The sequence below is a fragment of the Varroa destructor genome, unplaced genomic scaffold (genome assembly GCF_002443255.2).
Source record: "Varroa destructor unplaced genomic scaffold, Vdes_3.0 BEIS01000001.1, whole genome shotgun sequence".
In the NCBI taxonomy this organism is placed as follows: Eukaryota; Metazoa; Arthropoda; class Arachnida; order Mesostigmata; family Varroidae; genus Varroa; species Varroa destructor.
In genome coordinates this window covers 14,625,351-14,642,149 of record NW_019211454.1, presented here as the reverse complement: position 1 = coordinate 14,642,149, position 16,799 = coordinate 14,625,351, and the positions used below count along the sequence as shown (strand labels likewise).

The window sequence follows — 16,799 nt, the reverse complement described above, 5'->3', positions numbered from 1 at the left end:
CATAAGCTTTCCTGCTAATGATTTTCATCTACTAACGCGTATTAGTTGCGTTGTGTTTCAGTCTTGTATCAATTCTTCTTTAGTAATCATCCACTGATATTGAGAAAATCATGAATCTTGGAACCCATTCAACTGATTGTTCTCTTCACCTACTTTCATTGTACAGCACTACGGGAACTTCGATAACAACAAGATGTCGTGACTACGTCTACTATCTTGGCTCTCTAACCACTAACATCTCGTAGCAATGCCAATAGACACAATTTCTGCCCATCGTATTCTATGGCAACGCCTTTTAATATCGTCGCCATCTAGCCAGATTCCGCAGACGTCTACCTCTTTCCATTGCGAACTTTCAATCGCTACGGTCTTTTCAGCAGCGTCCGTTCCGACGTAGCGTCTCGAAACAAGCGAAAATGAAATTTCTTCGTTCCCGTGTCTAAACTCATGTGTAGCGATATTTAGCCCTGTAGGCTGTAGCTCCGTCCCTCGTTTGTCTCCCGCGCCCTCTTTGTTTTTTTTTTCGCTTTTCCTTTCTAAATATTTTTTTACTTTCTTACTACCAGCCAATACTCTATTGGATACGTTGGGAAAAGATTGTCAGCAAGTGACAACAATATGGCGGCGGCCGAATGGTAAACAACGAAAGTGAAAAAACGCCGGTGGCGCCCCGGTGGGAAAGCATCCATCGCTTCGCAAACAGCGCAGCGCAGCACGAACGAGTCGCCATCCAGGATCCAGCAACGGCGGCAGCAGCAGCAGCAGCAACAACAACTTCAACGTTAAGTTGTATAGCGCAATATGGTATGGCAAACGACACAGCCTGCAATATAATCTTTCCGGACCTCGCATTATCGATTAGCTTTTCTATTCGTTCCGAAGATTGATTTCCGGAGGAACAAAAGAAAATGAAATGGGGAGAGGGGAAGTGGGGAGAAGGAGGCATGTAGCCACTAGTGAGGTAAATTAAAAACGTCTTATCCGACTGCACTGAATCGTTACATATTATCCGTAGATCACCAAAAATACATACGGTTCCGATGAGCAGTTCCCTTTATCGCGTCGATTGTATTATTTTAAACGTATACGTTGAAGTATCAATAATTAAAATAATAATTAGTACAAATAGTATAATTGATCACGTCATCTTACACGTAACAGCCAGTCAATTAGAAGCATATGCTATTGGCGAACCACTAAAGCTTCGAACCAATATAGTAAAATCAGCTTTAATTTAAAGTGAATTTATCGCGCCATACGACACGCCACCGGATTTACAGAGGCCTGTTAATCCGAACAACAATCTTAAAACCTGGGCACATGGCCTGCGGTTTGCTGCCTAGCACTGGAGTCCATACTGAGGCTCATGTGTGCAGTGAATAAAAAAAGGGATTACGAAAACAAGCCCAGGAAGCGATATAAGCAGGTTTCCACTCTTCAAGTTCAGCGCATCCGTAACTTAAGATTTACTTGTGCTTAACCCTAATGCATTACGCTGTGCTACCTATTGCTTCTAACCTACGAATTAGAAAAGGTTCAGCCCCGCACAGCAAATATTTACCGATATAGCGTTCCTACTTTGTAGATCACTGACAGCCATTTCTTTCGTTCACTTACAAGTCTTGCCAGCTAAAACTACCCCCACATCATCATAGCGTTTGCAGCCCCCCCCCCCCCCGCGACGCTCCTCTATATATTCTCTCTATTACATCTTATTTCATTAGGCTTCCCCGACTCCTCGGACGACGGACCGATTTACCGACGGCCCGCGAATTCACCCTTTTGCCCTTGAATGTGCATTTGACATTCGTTAACGAATGAAATGAACGCTAAAGAAAGCACGAGGAATCCCGAATGAGCACTATTCGAAGCGTACAGCCTCAGGACACCGAGTTGTTCGCGACTGACTCTTGTGGGATCTTCTCCCTGCTGCGATCTTCCGTAAGGATTGTCGTCGTCTTTCTCGGCGTCGTTATCTCAAGAATGTAGGTGACCCTAGACATACTGGATTTAGCTAAGACGCCGGTCTCCCAGTAGAGGCAACGGTATAGAATCCGCCATCGATGAAGGAACTGTCATTAGAAGCATCAGCGGTCGCTTGGCCCGTCAGATGCAACGGAAAGCAGCAATAAAAACAGCAGGATTTGCATAACATCTGCTTCAGATTAGGATGCATTGTACCCCTATGCGTTTGTGCGTAGGAGGAGGTTGAAGGGAGTGGGACAAAAGGTAAGAGTAGCTGTAGGCGGTTTAGAGGCGAACGGCTGGACGACAGCCCGTATAAGGGACGTGCCGATTGATTCCCTGAACTTCTTCATAATTTTCGTTGTCGTCCCCCGTAACGTCTTCATCTGATATTCTTTTCCGGTTTTTTCTTACCAAGCCGAAGTGTGCCTTAGCCTGAGAATGGAACGCTCAGAATTGGCCTCGTGCAGTGTTGTTGATCCGATAACGATGGCGATAGCTACTGCCCAAGTCGCCCCTGCTTACGGGGGTGGTAAGGGAAAGCCGCCAGAGCAGACGACAGAATAGAGATAGATAGACATAGCGCGCGAAAGTTTGAAAGTGAGAATGTGGCAGCGTACTATACCAGAAAAAGAGAGACCTTAATGCTACGATGAGGCCAACGGCGACGCCAGCGATTCGGATAAATGGACGAATGGCGGGCTGGTGAAGGCAGCGGGCGGCTCTGTAACGGATATCGATAGGTGAAAATAAAGACGTAGGACAAGGAACAGGATCTGGGTGCGAAGCATAGACAGAAAAGGCTGGTCAACGGATGATTTGGTAAGTGAGACGGGGTGAATTTTCATTTCATGCGCATTCGAATATCAGATGCGGTACAATGTGGTCCTGATAATAATGATGAGATATGAAGACAACCTTTATTATGGTAGAGAGGGAAAGAAAGAAAATGGTGGCCCTGTAGAGATCGGTAGGCGGGAGCAAGCGAAGATGCGTCTTGTTTTTGTTTGTGTTTGTTCTTTTTCAGGGGAGGGTGGAATACGAATGAAAGATGTTCGGGGGATCTGGGCAAATAGGAGGCTGTATGCTACAATCTAATGCTGATGAATAGTCCAGTTGAGTGTACAGTGCATAAACAATTTGCAATAATTAATTTGTATACTAGAAAGATGGGATGCAGGAGATCTGTCAGCGCTGCAGAATATAATAGGACAGCTGACGAGAAATAATTGTAGATGTAGGCCTTGTTTATGGAAGGATATCCCGTATTTGTGATATACCACTTGCATAGTGCTATGTTGTGCATTATACCTGCATACGTGGTATGGCAGCATAGTTGCCATTAGCACCTGCGATGAACAGATGGAAAGATGCCTTTTTATGCAATATACGGATATTTCAACAAAGTCTCGGCTTCTATCAATCTTCCCTTTCCTTTGAAGTATCTTTTTTTCTATTTTAATGTGGTCCTAAACTTACTTTACGTAATTAATGAAATGTACAACAGCGTATAACGTTAACCGTCATATAGCAAGGAATCCCTAATCGTTGAGGGCTTTCCACAATACCCATCCTGGATTCGCATGCATCATGAACTAGAAATTTCCGTTTCTTTCACATATTAGCAGTGAACAAACCATCTTTGCTGCCTCTAATGAAAAAAGCAAAGGAATCATAGGCACTCAGCTATACCGATAGTGGGAAGGCTGCTTGGTATACCAGCGAGCTGGTCGAAGCCATGGTAAATACAGTCCACATGTCGGAATGGCCTAAAACCGAAACAAAAGAATCTGTTGTTCGTACACCAGTTTTCTCTCTATCCCGGGTCGACACAACGCCCTTTAATAATGTGAGAATTCATATTGGAAAAAATATTTAATGATTGGAACAGCTGTTGCTTCGGAAGTCCGGGAAGGAACCCACCCAGGTCAGCCATTCATAAATTGACGAGTTTTTGTTTTCACCTCCCCCTTAAGACGTAATGCAAGCTATCTGATTCGCCTGTCTTGGTTTGCCCCGCTGCTTGGCGAGAAAAGTAAAATGAACGCGCAAAAATAGCTTTAATACTTAATGGAGTGCAATACTTCAGATAGAATTGCTACAGAACAAGGAACGAATTGCTAGCGGAAATCGAGAACCCGAAATTATACTTGATAAACAGGGTTAGGGATAGGGCGGTTTCACAACACCGAAAGGGAGCTAAAAGTAAAAAGATTAATAGAGATTTTGATACTCTGAACGAAGCTAACACAGAGTGAACTTTACCGTCAACTCTCTAAAGTCGACTGCATTTTAATACAACCATTTATTTTTATTGAAATTAATTAAGGATATTTATTTCTTCGCGATTACAGCGAGATTTCTTTCGTTAATGGTTATCAATGAAATATCAGTGTATATTTCTATACAATTAAAATACAAAGCTCAAAAATACTACGAAAAAGAGGTTGGTCCATTTTCCTACCATACGTATTAACAAGCTTTAATATCAGTACTAGCTATTTAACAATAAATGTTAAAAAATATAAGACAATTGAATTTAATTTAAAAAAATTTATTTTTAAAAAAACTTGGCAGTAAATCGGTTATCATCAAATCCTCTATATAAGTCTCTGTCTATTATGTTTTTTTCTATTTGGCTGTACTCGGCAACCACCGCGTTTGCCTTGAGGCAATGATAGATTCATTACGATTGGTTGTTGAGCTGCATCCACCTTGACAGTGAAATAAAAACGGTCACTAGTCTAAAATGTAATTCTATAAACGACTTTTATGCTGCTTTGATGCCCATATATACAGATGTGTGCTTGACGCGGACACAATATTTAAAATCCTAAGAACCAGAATCTAGTGTATTTTATCAAGCCCACACTTGAGCCGTGAATCGACCGGCCTAAGAAGACTGGAGCAGGTTAATTGGCCTCACTGAATATAAGAACGACCTATGACGCTTATTACAAAGTGTCTTTAGATAAATACAGCAATGCAGGACCACAACAAGGCTTCGCCTTGGTCACTCCTGTAGTTTGAAATAGGAGCCACTCTTTTCTTCTAGGAAGTCGTTTTCCCGTTCGTAACGTGCGCTTTCTACCTTTTCCATTGTATGGAGGAATACTTGCGTCGATAATATGAAGTAGTGCTGGTTACCAAATTTCAATAGAGCTTAACCTGTTTGGAACGATAGACCCAGTTACTAAAGCCCAATGTGGTTTGGTTCTACAGCTGAATACATTTACGATAATGGTTTTTGTGTCTTAATGCCTACCCTAGCCATATAGAACACTTCGCTGACCGGGTCCGCTTTGGTAAAGGTTCAAGAGAGCCATATTGAAGATTAGATTACTTAAGCGATGCATTTCGATGGAATTAGGTTAAACGTGCGATGGCGCTCTGGCAGTGTCCACTAGAACAGCTATCTGATTGTAATATGTATTGTTTGTTGAAACTATCTACTTTTTTTTTATTAGTAAGATTTTGCATTTTTCTTTAATGACTCACACATAAGCTTGTTTTATATTTAGACGATAGCGAGGAGCGAGATAGTTTAGCTTGGAACGGGAAAACAGCTTTTACTTCGCTATGCTAATTTGCTTTCGTTCTACGTTCAATAAATGATGATTAACAACGGGCAACAACAAACTTATTCCAATTTCATGTATTTCCGCAGAACCGCTATTTCAGAAATAGAAAACAAACAGCCACGTACATATGTTTTGCGACATTATATATAGTCGACTGACGGGTTCCCATTTATACACACGTAAACCGACAGCATAAATCCTCAATCACCTGCTTGCCATCCGGCAAAGAGAAAAGCCACACGTGCAGCTCAAATCACATTTACTAGAACCCATCTCGTTTGTACCGGTAGGATCTCCCGCAACGTGACGGAACTGGACTGGGTGACTCAAGGGCCCATGGGCCAAGGGACCACTGTCGTTGTCATGCTACTATCTGCATCTCTGTCAATGTGAAGGGGAAGACCCATTCAGCCCCAATCGAGGGTGTGGCTAACACCATCTCTTTACCAGCATCCCTGATTCTCTTGAGTGGCTGCTCATACAGCAACATGCTGCAGGGGCCCACTCTGTTGTCGCAGTCTTACAGCTACTGCCGCCATCACCACCGCTGCTATGGCTGTTACCAGCAGCGACATCGTCGTCAGCGTCCACCCCTCTCGAATTGTGCTCCACTCATCCGCGAAAGTGGCAACTCTCCCAGGATCCTATCCGCGCTTCTCTGACAGTGGTGCAACTCACTCCCATTCACAACGACCTCACCCAGCCGTAAGCTGATTCTGATGAAGCAATGAACATGGATATGAGACGGAGTCTTGTGTGGGAAATCCATCCATCCCTTCAGGCGTGTCGTCCGCTGAGTTGATCGGAGACAGCAAGCCAGAAAGCAAGCACCATGTTGATGTGTTTTCCGTACAGGATGAACGCATTTGCACTAGGCTTCACTAAGCCGAAATTAGCATTTGTTGCCCTGTTACCGCGCAAATCTCTTCCTCCTCGCCGACAAGCAAACAGACGGACAGACACGAGGCCAGGCGTGCGGCTATGATTTCCTCGTCACAAAATATGCCACGGGAGATCTAGCAGCACGAGGCATAAGTGGCGATAATACCGGGTGCAATGCTGTTCTCGAGCATACAGTTGGTACCACATCTCTAAGATGTCACAAATCTTCTGCGGGGAAGGAAGATCTGCCGGGCGACAACGGCAAACAGACAAACTAGGCAAGTGGAACAAGATTTGCCCATACATTATTATCCCTTAGAAAGAAACGGCTCCCTACACTTTTCACTCTGACTTTCGTGGTCTTACTGAAAAACCAGGAAGGATTTTCAGGGACTTGAACAGGAGTAGGACAGCTCGTTAGTTAAGTTTCTACGTGATGCTAGAGATGAACCGGAGGGAAATAATAAATGTAGCCGGTAGCACTCTGTCTATGTTATTATGTGTATTTCCCTTTATTACCGATTTGGTCGAGCCAGGAGGCGCAAGATGTGAAAAATGAAAAGGATGTAACGGTTGCCTGCTATTCCAGCGGAACCTTTATCAGAGCTGGGGGCTGTACGGTGCATGCATACAATGCGGCAGTTGTGTGGGGCAAATTAGCGGCTCTGATCGGTGGATCTTTTACCAGTTCCGGATGTATGGCGAACTGGCTAGTTAGCGGAAATGCAGGTCCGCAGTGATCGATCCTGCGGCACTGCTGCAGGAGGAAGCGACTCAACGTCTAACTCTAGTCTATTAGAAGCTTGATTTATCGATTATAATTTGCGCGAGTATAGTATAAATCGAAGGCGAAGTAGAAATGCATAAACGCATATATACGTCAATCTAAATTAAGGCATCGTACTTTTCCGCTCACTGTACCACAGCGTGTGATTGCTTTTAAAAGCAATTTTGACGATCTCTTTCCACTCGAAGAGAACAATATTGTTAACGTGTGTGCACACACATTGTGGATCGTCACAAAGATGGCGAATCAGAATTTACCATGGATCAGTCATTTGTCATAGTCAATCGCGACCTTTACACAGGCTTTAGTTCCGGCAAACTTTGAAGAACGGTACGCACTCAACAATGGTTCTTTCTCACTCCTTCAGCAAGTGCCGGCTCGTGACATGATCTATTCGAAGCCTGGTCGTAGCAGAACTACATGTGGACCTATGGTAGACAAATAATAAACTTTGATTTGCTAAATTATGGTTATAAAGTACCGTTTTTCCTAGCTTTAGTTACAACATTTTCTATGGAAAAGTACCATTTCTCTTTAACTTTGTTGAGTAGCGAATTCTTTTGCATGAATCGTTAGCCTCATCTGGCTCCATGTGACTCCAGTTAGCGGAACTACAATATACTGTCAACGTCATTACCGTCTTCAATGATATTTTCTCGAAAACGAAAGAACTATTATGAGCCCATTTAAGCTTTCCTGTGATACCGCTTGTTTTCAACGATGGCGTTAAGCTTTTTTGGCTCATATGGACCCACCCTTTCTCTACATATATGTGCGTATAGCTGTATGCTTCCTTCAATAAACACTATGACCATATAATACGTAGGGATAATATATGAACAAACGTCATAGTACGTAGATTAACAGAGGTTCGATTTTTCTGTCGTTTACTTCTGTTAAGCGCAGAATTTTGCATCTTCGCCAAGACTTAGGAATTAGTTTTTTTTCTTTGAAGCTGAAGAGAATGACGTTATATAGAAGGAAAATGGAACACGGTATGCCGCTGAGAGCTACAATCTCTCTACAAGATGATTAGTCTACTTATCGATGAGGCTGAAACTATATTACTATGACCAACGGCGTTTAAAGATTTCTAACTAAGGCATTGCAATCAGTTTAAGTTTTTGCTAGGAAAACTACGATGGCTTTGTGGTTCAAAGCTGAGTGGCGAACTAACGTTCTGTTCTGCCAAATGATAGACAGAAGAACTGGTCGTGTTCGTATTTAGGGCACAAGAATAATAGAACTTCTGTGCTATATTCGAAATAGCTCAGCGTTATAACTCACAAAGCGTATAAAGACCGTGATATTCTGATTTTTGATAGTAGTTCTGGCGATAATTGTGGCAACGCTTTACTATTTCTTTATGGGACGCAAACAGTATTGATTTGCCATATGACCCTTTTTTGCCCTGCGTAAAATAAGCCAAGTAATCTAATATTGCTAAGAGAAGCAATTTCTTGCGTCGTTTACATTTGTAGATCAAGCTTAGTAGGAACACCGTAGTCATGTAAGCTTTTCTGTACAAATGTACACAATTTCTCAAATCTAAATTTAAAAAAAACTTTTTGGAAGAAGCACAGAAGGTTCGCGTCGTATGTTACCGCCTACTTTATCTTTATCATTGAATTGCTCGAAGCTTTCCTGTCAGACTCTGCAGAAAACTTTACCACCATATGTGCGATAGATCTTTGCGGGCGATCACCTGATCCCATGAATTAACATTATTATTATCATATGCTGCCTTAACGAGATCCTTACGAAACCCTAACAATATTTATGATGCGATAAGAATTTAAATTCGCAGTCGTTATCTCTCCGTTTAGCTAGTAATTGTTTGGGAATACTAATTACTAAAAATCTCTTTCTTTCTAAAAAACGATTTCTATGAAACCGTTGCATAGTCAATCGTCGATGTTATCGTTGTTGGCCGTTGCTATTGTGGGAACAACCCGTATGTCAGGACGTTTGACTTTGTAGGCAGTTTCCCTATCCTTTGAAACACTAACGACCGTAAGGCAATAACAGCGACAATTCAGGTTGCCGTTTAGGTTTAACATGCTGTCTGGCTAGTTCAACGTGTGCCCAAACCTTGCACAGCTTCCCCTTTTCGAATAGACCCACTTACACAGATACAACTACTGCCAACACACACACGCCTGTACAAAAACGTGTCCTAACCTACTACTGACAGGGAGCAACATATTCGTCAAGCGTCCTTGTTCGCTGCGGGACTGACTTAATTCGCCTGTTTAGGTAAACAGCGATTGTTCTTTTACTGCTGCCTCTCAATAGCCCCTGGTGATACTAGTAAAAGCAACAACGGCAAGCGGTAATACCCTCCGCTTCCTCCTGGCAATGCTGCCATCTGTACAGCATGGCACGACCCGACTCAAATGCCCCTACTCGACACTGAAACACAACAAAGAGAAGTGCTCAGCGTCATGTAGCCATGTAGATAACAATGTCGAAGCGGGCATCAAGATCTGCTGTAACACAGCGTCGTCAGCTGTATTCTTGTTTTTTACATCTGAGCAGTCAGTGGTCAAAGTCCAACGACTCCGAGATCAATACTACGCTACGGTAAGCCAAGCCCAGAGAGCCGGCAAAACTCGAAGAAGGTCACTGGCTACTTTCATCCACGCCATTGCTTGGTAGCAGCAAGTAATGTAGGTGTTGGGGTAGCTGACTTGCCGCACATCACCGTAACTGTTTCCACTTGCCCCGACGTTGCGCCTGCTCGATTGAACCGATCCGGCTCAACATCTCTCCCACGCGTTGTTCTTTGCCACACCAAGTGTGTATGTCCTTAACGAACACACGGTCATGCTCTTCTTGGGCTCGTTTCTGGCTATTTACCCTTGTCCTCTCTGTCTTCGCTGGAATCAACTTTTGTCCTGGTCCCTCACAAAGGTAGAGAAACAAGTCCCTTTCGTTTGACTACTACCACTAGTGATTTTCTCTGCTAGTTATCGCTCGTTTCCTTTGCGTTCACTTCCTGATAATCGTAATGTTGGCAACAGCAGCGCCAGTCCTCGGCGACGTCCTCGATAGGAACAAGCGAAAAAAGTGCTCCATGCCGTGAGCTACTCCTACTACCGATTTTAGCGGCAACAGCAACAACAGAGTTCACTGCGTTCTGAGTAAAAGCAGCTCGTACCGCATCGATCGATTTCTGCCCATAACTCGCGAGTGTTGAAGAGAAGAGCGATGGCTCAGCCTGTGGCTGGTCAAGAGTAATCTGCTCGTTCGTTCATCTGTTTGTTGTTTCTCAAGTTTGCCCCCTAGAATTCGGGGCCTGTCCAAAGGACAAACGGCAAGTGGCAAATAGTGCTGTTGTCACAGCCAGGATTTTTTCCGATAGTAGTAGTGAGACGAAAAAAGGTGGCCAGCTGCTGTGCAGGTGGCCACGATGGGAGCTGTAGCTACGGCAGCGCCGCAGGTCAAGCGAGGGTGATGATTTATCCCTTACGCACTAGAGGGTATAGGAAGAAACGGAAAAAAACAATGAAACAAACGCCCCGACAGAACAAAAAAGAGAGAGATCGGCTAGTCAATGTTTGGACTCCGTCGGCTGAACGGGCGGATAAGGTACAGCAGTTGTATTATATAGGACCGAGTATACGGGTTTACAGCAGATTTTTAGGTTTCTCTAATATTTATGGTCTGCTACATATAGATGACTGATGCTTACGCAATGCGAAAGACTTTATATCACCTTTACAAACGACAACGACAACAAGAATAATATATATCATAATTGTTTAAACTATGGTTTTGTTAACTATAAAGACTAGGCTGTAGAGGCATAATGGCGGTACTGGGTAGACGTGGCTTTATGACATCACTCCGAATGCAGATACCAGCACAAAGCGGATTACTGTAGCTTACGCAAAAATTTCATTGCCTTCTTCTACTGATAGCTTTTATTTTTTTTCTTTTTTGAAAATCGACGAAGCTTTTTCAGTACGAGTATATGTCCATTTGGCATCAGGAAATAGCTCAAGTTACCTTGATGAGGTATGACTGAATGCATATTAGTGAATGCATATTAGGAATTGGACGAAAGTCTAGAAACCTATATCTTGATGAAAACACACTTCCGAAATGATCTCGCTATTAAAATAAGGGATGCTCGCTATCTCCAAGAAAACATCAGACTCTTCGAATAAACAGCGTTTTTCTCTGCGTAGTAAAGCTAAGACAAAAGTACAATTTTTGATGAACGACACAAACCGGTTGACGAAGATACTCACTATTGTCAGTTCACAATTAGAAGTGACAACGACTCAATAATACGATACCTATTCAGCTACTCTATTTGGCGTTTTTTTTTTATCTATATGATTACTATGCAATTATAAGAAACATTCTTTATTCCATCGTATAGTTCTAAACGCAAACAAGAAAAAATCATAGAGATATTAGCACCAGACTGCATTTTGTAATGATTAAAATTAAAAAAAAAAAAAAGAACTACAGAAATAGAAAGAACCAGTGGGAAAATGGTGTATTTTTAAAACTGACCAAATATTCTGATTTTCTCTTAGACTCAGTTAGGCAGAGACTTTTAAATAGGCAATCGTTGGTATGCATTTGCGGTTTGTCTATAATTAGAAATTTTCAATATTTTACACGGAGCAAATTCTAGCTTTATAAAAAAGACGACTTCACTTTGATTATTCTGTAAAACAGATCCACAACACACCAAAAATATGATTTTCTTTCTAATTTATTTATAAAGATGCTGTATTCGCGTTTCGCCTAAGAACTGAAAAATTCATACAGGTAAGCCAGAGTGAGTATTAATCAAAAGACATCGCTCGCATTTACATATTTGCCGTGTAGCAAAATTGCTGATTGAAGTCAGCTCGTGTGGGTTAACTGGGACTTCTCGATAGCCTGTTTCAATTTGATATGCCTAAAATGAGATACCGTGTCCTAACCGACGGCAAAGGCTTCTTTAACCAACGTATCTCTACAATAACACTACGCATTTATCCCTAATACAAAAAGCCCAGTAACGATATTCTAGTCTAGACGAAAGGACTCGTACTGAGCCGAAGATTAGCGTCCAATTACAACTGCAGTCAAAGAGGCGACCCAGTAAATAGAGAGAGAGGTTTAAGGAAGTGGCGAGCGATGTGGGAAGATCCTAACAGCGTAGGTGTAGCCTCGCGAAGCTTTCGGCGAAGCTGTTAGCATAGTGGATGGGACTACTCGCAGCTTTGGTCAGCAGTCTTTTCGCCATGGACTCAAAGGGACAGCCATCGTAGAGAAGGACTGGGTACGTCCCTGAGGAATAGACGATTCGACGTCTCTGCTTCAATGAGGCTGTATAGCAGTGCTCTATATTGCCGTATACGGCGGACTATTGGGCTGGACTATGGCAAACTGGGTTGGGAGCTGGAGTGGATTACGACGTCCCTTAGGCGCGAAGAACGGATCGTGGCTGTGTATATATCAATTTATAGACGCTGAACTGAGGTCCTCAAAAAAAATTCAGTTGTGGTCAAAGGAACTAATATTAGCTTATAAAAGACTGGTCGCTTGCCTTTCATAGGTAACTATATCTTTACTTCACTAATATTTTATTTATCTAGGGGAGTAGGGGCAGGGTTTGGACATGTGCGTACGCCGTACTGAGGACGTTTGCTGCGACAATACAGCTTATTAATAAATGTATACTTTTGATTGTCGGCGAAACGCGCGTTGATACCCAAATTATTGCGACTAATAAACAATGTTTAAAAAAAGATCAAACTGACTAAGACTGGTGCTATAGACTTCTAACTTGTGGGATTCAACAGAGACCCAAAAATCAAGCAAAGATTATCAAGTGACCTAACAACAAAAAAGGATGCATTTTTTATTTGTTCAGCTAGATAATGAAAATATTCACACTTTGCTACTTTGAAAGATGCTCACCTGTTCCTTGGTTTATATGATGATTTATATAGCTAAATCTATTGACAGATGGCGAGAAACAATAAAAGCAATCATTGCATAGTCGCTAGACTGCAGAGCTCTTTCCTGTCAGCGAACGTCTGCTTGAAGCAATATTGTCGAAAGATATCCTGCTGATATGCGACGTCCAAGCATGCATTGTCAACCTGAAATGGAAGAAGCCATCTTCTAGAGAGAAGCTGCACGTAACAAGTGGTGGAACGAAAGCCGGACCTCATTTTCACGGACCTCACACGCACTCACACACACGCGCACACACATAAAGACATCAAGCTGGCTAAAAAAAAGAAAATGAATCAAATCTGAAATGAAAATGAAAGAAATCAAGTAATCACTATTCCGCCAATTGGTTGTTCACGCCATTGTCTTTCACTGACTTGCCCAGTAGATGGTAATACGCAAGATATAGCACGTCTCCTGATGGTCTTCCGCAAATCACGCATTCTACCTACCACTTCGATAGCGTACGTGGCAGGTTCATCTGTACCCATCCCATTCTTACCGAATTCCGCCTACTGCCTGCATCGCTCCTGAAGGAGGAAAGCCCTCGGGGGCTGAACTTCTATGTGAAGACTTCCTCTGCAGGTTTCCATCACCAGAACGACCCTCTATTACTGCTGCTGCAGCAGCATCCGCCGCCGGTCCTTCATGCTTGACGGCTAAGAACTGCCGATAGAGTTCGTACACCCATCTCTCTCTCTCTCTCTCTCTCTCTCTCTCAATATATATATATATATATACATACCAGAGCAAGATGAAAAGAGTAACTCGCTTGTATGTTCGCAATCGGCGCCATAATCGTTTACGAACAATGCATTCATTCAGTCATTTATTGAGCGGAACCGTCGTTGACATAATGGGGACCAAGACAAACTGTCAAAAGGAGACTGTTTGTGTGCTGTTCATCTAATGCCCTTCTGCAAAGATCGGTCCACTTGCATAACTGTCCACGCCCCGTGGATGCATTTTTCCCAGCTCAGCTGTGGCCCCTGCTGCTACGCCCACAAGCACTTGCTGTTCACGGAGACCGTTCGCCCCTGCAAGTCACTTTTTACTCTCTTCTATCTTTTTCTTCTATGGCAGACATACTCCTTAGGCTGTGGAAATGACCTAGGTATGCTGTGTCTAGGTCTGGCAAGTGAAGAAGGTAAAAGGGCCAGAGGTTTAGCGAATGCATGCGCCACAGAATACTATCAGGCAAAGAAAAACGTCCGACAACGACGCTGCTACCTGCAACGCCACTGTGGGAAATACTGCTAGAAGTATACTTAGATGGTCTGTTTGCCGGCTGTATGTGCGTGTTTTTCCTCCTCACTTTTTTGTGCGTGTGTATACGCGCTTGTCCGCTATGTATTCGTAAATCGGGATGGAGAATAAATAGGCAAGCTACGTCCGTTAAGGCAACTATATCATCCTCCTACCACCGCTACTATAGAAGCTCAAGTAAAATAAAAAGGTTCTTTGGAACAACGGTTACTTACACTCGTGGTCCTTACCATCTGTCCCTCGTTCTCCGTTTCCTACCCGCCACGATCTGGAGAAAGAAAAAAGAAACGACCAAAGAGATGAATAAAGACCTTAAGGGACCGACCCAGGATGAGGTGCACAGAAATACGTACCGGCACCCCTTCCAATTCTAAGACATTACGAGCGATGATTTATCCCCTTAACATGTCTCACTTATAGAAGCTAAAGCTTGCTGAGCGAAAGCAGGGATCGGATACAACGCGCAACGCCCCTAACCCAAGCTTTTCCACACCGTTAATGCCTTGCTGATTTCACACCACCAAAGGATATGACGGTATTGAGCATGCTAGGTAGACGAACGATTGAGCTACACGGACAGCTTGAAAGCATTATCGCACTGACTTACGCGGCGACGAGGAGGAACTGGGAGAGAGCACTGAGATCACACAAAGGGCGCAATGGACGCGAATCAAACCATGAGAATAAAATCCCCCGGGGGAGTCATTCGATATTCTTTGTTGTAACTGTACCAGTCAGCCAGGCAGCAAAGGAAAGATAATAGATCCATTTAAAAATGGCGTTGGTACCATTGACTACTCTTGGTCGCCATTGACAGGGTTCCTTCCTCCCATACCTAGACGTTAGTTCCACTTAGGGTACTCCTTTTAGCGATTTAGTAGTTTTGAAGGATGATAAGACAGGGAACGTTTTAGCGAGCAGGGGCATCCGCGCCAAAAAAAAAACGAGGAAAGATTAAGTCATCAACATCGACAAGCATCAATAGAGTGGAAGGTGGCTAGAAAAAATAATGACCTAAAAATATTTTGAGAGATAATGTGCATTTATATAGTAAAGGCTAAGATAGTAAAACGTTTGCTGTAATGTATTTTAAAAAGTAAAAGGGACACTATTATTCGTCCTGAGTGACTATTACATAGCCATGTAAATAACTGCATAATCTTTGTGAGGTCTGTTTAAATTGAAGGAATATTTTCTAACTATATCATAAAACGATGCAAAATAATTACGTGTTTGAGTGGAAATATTTTTTAAATTATAGTATTTAGTCCAACAGCAGAAAACTCGACGAGTTCGGGGGGAAGACGCACTTTTATTGATTATAGGAACTTCCTCACGATCATGTATTTGTCTCTCTAAAGCATTGTTTTTTTTTAGAAATACGACGTTATTATTCATCGAAAGGATGTTCCCTATAAATTGTCATGTTCGCTACAGGACTGCAGTCAAAGAAATTGGTTCTAAGCGTATAGTATCCTACGATCAGTACTTGAATTTCTGACAGAAATAAACTAAGAACACGATTCTATCCTTTGCTTAGCATATCTGCTTCTTCTACACGCAATTTTATAGATTCCATTAACGTTCGTTTCCGATCACATATCTACTTCTATACATATGCACATGTACCTCTATGCAATAGCAAAGAAAATTATAGACATTATTACGAAGAAGGTTCCAGTATGCATTTCAACAATGGTGTAACAACTTCTACGTATTAGGTACTAAATTTAGTTACTATAGGCCATTGCTGAATACCGAGTGTACATTTAATAACTCTGCTGTTTGTGCGTGCTTATTTAATGTGGAAATCTTCCAACGTTATGAGCAAACGGTTCCGTTCAGAACTTAGTTACTCCGATTGTCCTAAGGATCGCTTTTTCATTTCTCCATTCTGCAAAACGTTAATCTACGATTATCTCCGTTGGTGATACACCCAATATACTGATAAGCATCTCTGCAAACTCAGAATCCTTCACATTGTTTGATACAGCTCTCCGTTGTCTTCTGTGTATAATAATAACAACCTAATATGTTGTTGTGAAGGCTAGGTCGTCGAGGCTGTAGGAGGTCTATTGCCTGGTGTGCAAAAGCCTTCTACCTTTCAGGGCGTCACGACGAGGACGAAGACGACGTCGATAGCGATAACTTAATCGGAAACGACAGACGGACGGGATGAAACAAGAGAATCTTGTCGGTCGCTTCTGTTGTCCCCCGTTCAAGAGCCTGGGTACCCACCTATACGCGGTGGTACTCATTTCCCTTCCAACTGCACACGCATTGTACGACAAAACGGTGGAAGCCACGGGGCTAGAGAAACCATGTGTTGTGGCCTGTAGTGACTGATTCCG

The 16,799-nt window shown here is 42.7% G+C and overlaps 1 protein-coding gene and 1 long non-coding RNA gene across 2 annotated transcripts in view; both read left to right on the top strand.

Annotated features, from left to right (window-relative positions):
• Positions 1–899, top strand: part of LOC147758295 (uncharacterized) — a 29,241-nt gene extending 28,342 nt beyond the window's left edge. Inside the window, exon 4 of the long non-coding RNA XR_015318498.1 lies at positions 567–899. This is a non-coding gene — a long non-coding RNA (uncharacterized LOC147758295). The remainder of the gene's footprint in view (positions 1–566) is intronic.
• Positions 900–1,744: 845 nt separating this feature from the next.
• LOC111255629 (uncharacterized) overlaps positions 1,745–16,799 on the top strand; it is a 61,001-nt gene continuing 45,946 nt past the window's right edge. Inside the window, exon 1 of the mRNA XM_022817785.2 lies at positions 1,745–2,787. The gene's annotated coding sequence lies outside the window, so the exon portion shown is untranslated. The remainder of the gene's footprint in view (positions 2,788–16,799) is intronic.